This window comes from Musa acuminata, chromosome BXJ1-10 (genome assembly GCF_036884655.1).
Source record: "Musa acuminata AAA Group cultivar baxijiao chromosome BXJ1-10, Cavendish_Baxijiao_AAA, whole genome shotgun sequence".
Classification (NCBI taxonomy): domain Eukaryota; kingdom Viridiplantae; phylum Streptophyta; class Magnoliopsida; order Zingiberales; family Musaceae; genus Musa; species Musa acuminata.
Window position 1 is genome coordinate 10,644,744 of NC_088336.1, and position 3,755 is coordinate 10,648,498.

General features: G+C 39.8%; 1 non-coding gene across 1 annotated transcript; it reads left to right on the forward strand.

Annotated features, from left to right (window-relative positions):
• Positions 1–3,387: 3,387 nt before the first annotated feature.
• Positions 3,388–3,458, forward strand: TRNAC-GCA (transfer RNA cysteine (anticodon GCA)). Its single transcript has one exon. It is a non-coding gene; the product is annotated as a tRNA-Cys (tRNA).
• The last annotated feature ends 297 nt before the right edge of the window (positions 3,459–3,755 follow it).

Below are 3,755 nucleotides of genomic sequence, written 5' to 3' on the forward strand. Positions count from 1 at the left end.
AATATGTTAGAAGATTGAACGTCAGACCGAAGGAATGGTCGACGTGCCGAAAGGATTTAGTGCCATAAGTTTGGGCATCGAGCCGAAGGATCAGACATTACACCAAGGAGATTTGAAGCTATGAGAGTCAACATGCCGATTGAGCAACACACCGAAGGAGAGGACGTTGCATCAAAGTATTAGACGAAGCACCATATGAACCAACGATATATCAGACAACATACCATTTACGCTTATAATCATGTGTCTAGATCAAGTTAATTTAGGTCTAATTGAGTCAATTTTGGGGTGAAATAATGTCAACTCAATTAGGAGCCAATTGAGCCTGAGTTGGGGCTGTTTTGAGCTAAGTGGAAGGCTCATTCAGTCACTCATAAAAGGGCCAAGCGGTGGCACCACTAGACTGGGCTATGGTACTACCTAGAGACAATCTCCCAGACTATGTCAAGTGGTAATACCACCAAACTGGACAGTGGTACTACCCAAACATAGTCTCCCAAACTATGTCAAGCGGTGGTACCGTCTAATGTCAATGTCAGACTAGGCAGTGGTACCACTCAATGTCAGACTAACAAGCGTAGTACCGCTAGTTGTCAGTCTAGCAAATGGTGGTACCGCCTAATACCTCGAAAACCCGAGATGAGATACTTTTTTGCTTCATTTTTTAAGTCATTTGGGGTCTATAAATATAACACTATTTCCTGCTCGAGGGAGCAAGAAATTAAGTAGAAAGGGGAAAGAATTCTGAGTTGAAAAAGTGTTGTAATCTCTTTAAAGTTAGTAAGTTTCTTCCTCATAGAGTTAAAAGATTTCTAAAGGCTGAGTGAGGTCTAAAAGAGAGAGGTGTAAAGGTTCTCTCCTGAGCCTATGAAAAGGAGAAAGAGTTGTAAGGGTAGTTGATCTTCGCCCATTGAACGAAGATGGGTAGTGAAAGCCGATAGCCTTGAGTGAAGAGGAATCGGGAGTAGACGTAGGTTATGACAACCGAACCACTATAAATCTAGTGTGCCCTTTTCTCTTCCTTAATGTTTATCTTTATTGCTTACTTATTTTATTGCTCACTTTACCTTGCACCTACTTTAAGTCAAGCACGCTCGATATTAGTTTTCATCGAATGAGATTTTGTTGAATCGACAAAAGTTTTCCTTAAGCACTAATTCACACCCTCTTAGTGTCGAAATGGTCCTAACACTTTATTTTTTGTCAGGTCTTTCTTAGCAACCTTTGCTTTACCCAGTCTACCCTTGCCCTTGCCCTTCTTGAGGGACTTTTCTACCTTCATTTTCTTTTTAGTCTCACCAGCATAGAGAACTAGCTTTTTCTCTTGATCCTGCATTTAGACTTCTTCAATATATTGAGGAATTTAAGGAGAGTCACCTCAAGTTAAGAAAAGGAATCTGATAGGGACTGAAGTAAAAGATCCACACACAAGTCATCCTCTAGAACCATTCCTAGACCTGTGATTCTCTATCCACTCAATCATCTTTAGGACATAGATCTGAACTGGTGTCCCCTTAGTCATCTTGGCATGGAAGAGGCTCTTAGATATCTAATATCACTGAGTCCTTCCCTATTCCTCAAACAATTTATAAAGATACAGGAAAATGGATTTGACATCCATCTTTTCAGAAAAAATGAGTCATAGAGCCCAACATGTAACACTAAGTAAGAGTGGAATCATCTATGTACTTCTCATAGTGAGTGATCTTATCTTTGCCTCATCCTTGAGCATAGGCATCATTGTATTAACGATATACATGATTTTCTCCATCGTGAGAATGATTCTTAGGTTGTGGAGCCAATCGGTGTAATTTAGACTAATGAGGCAGTTGATATCAAGTATGCCACATAAAGGATTTAAAAGTGACATTTTTTAAGAATAAAGATGCAGTAGAAATAAATAACATATAGACTTTACAAAAATCAAACATTTAAGATATGGTCTTCTATCTTAATCTACTCCCACTATTTTTTCATGAAACAAATAACTCCCTCCAGTATGTGAATGGAAGACCCCATGCGGATCTCTAGTGGGGATTGGGATATAATCGACATCTTAATATAACCTCGAGGGACTTGACCAATCACGTTAAGCTCGTAAAGGTAGGCAACTCTTGCCAATCACAACACTTTGTGATTCCCGTCCTATTCGACCTCTGAACTACCATGGCCTCGAGGGACTTGACTAGCCATAATGTTCAGTTAAAGTAATTAGCATCGTTACAAGATTAGTCTAATTCAATTATATGCCCTCGAGGGACTCGACCAAGCATACCATGTCCTCGGGTCACTGATGACATCTCTATCGTAGGTAAGATAGCAAATCACGATATAAGTGAGCCTAGAGAGACTCAACCAACTCAACCTACATCGAGAATCAGTCCCTACCTATAACGATGGAAGGCCATATGGGTCAATCTAATTGCCTCATGTTTACCAATTTAATATTATCGAGAGAGGGGATTTTGATTCGGTCTCCTATGACATATCACAAACATCGCATGATCCATAATCATTCATCCATATCATATATCACATGTACATATCACCATGTTGGACTACTAGAAAATAATAATAGTTAATTAAAATTTTAATTAACTAATATTTTTCTTAAATTTAGGACATTCTAGGAATTTTTAAAATATGAAGGGTATTTAGATAATTTTAACAAAAAGGATAAAACTTGTAATACTCAAATTCTGAGGGGTAAAATTATTTGCTTTGTAAAAAACCTAATTCCTCCCCTTTGCTGCGTTGCGACCATCGCCACCCTACCGGCAGCGGCTACTATGGGGGATGAGGACGTCGCCTTTGCCTTTGGGCAGCTCGCCTATGGATGGTGCCACCCCTACGGGCACTGTGCCCCCACGTAGTGCCCATGTGTGGCACCACCCCTAAGGGTGAGCGCTGCCCCTGTGGGTGCTATGCTCTAAAGAAGCACCCACTGACGCAGCACTTGCACGCAAACGACTCTACCTGCGTGTGGTGCCCTTGCGGCCGCCACAACTGGCGGCCTGCTTGCACACAGATGGCAACCTAGGCTGCCATTTGCAAGGGCAATAAGGGCAGCAATAATTGTTGCCCTTTATTGCTTTTATGTCAACGATTTTGATGTCAAAAGCTTTTATAAAACATAACACACGTAGTTCAAAACCAATCTTTGCATGAACAACTTGGCTCTGACACTCTTGCAGGGAAATCTATATGCTACATCATATACGTAGTGGATGAACATAAAATAACAAGAAGCCTAGCCTATGGCTCTTTGGTTAACCTTTCGCTAATTCAAAACAACAAAACAAATAGTTAATGGTTCCAATTTGCCCTGAATTTTTCAGTCTTTGACCAGAAATCTATTTTTTATCTTATTTGGATCGAATTTGGTTTGGCGACATGGCCAAGTGGTAAGGCGGGGGACTGCAAATCCTTTATCCCCAGTTCAAATCTGGGTGTCGCCTGATCAACAAAAAACTTGGGATTTCTTATTCTGCTGATTTAACTCGACGAATTCTGTCCCCGGAGAAGGAGAGGCAAAAGGATAAGCCTATCGATACTTTATTTTTAGAATCTGTAGTTCTATAAAGAAAGTCAATTTTTTTAAAGAAAGTCAATTTTTTTCTAAAAATCCGGGCTTTGGGTGTGGCCCAAACCGGTACAAATAGGGATGAAGTAAGCCTTACTTATTAATATGATTATGATTTTAATATGATTATGATTGGTTCGGACATTTATTTTATAAGTAGAATAAATAAATA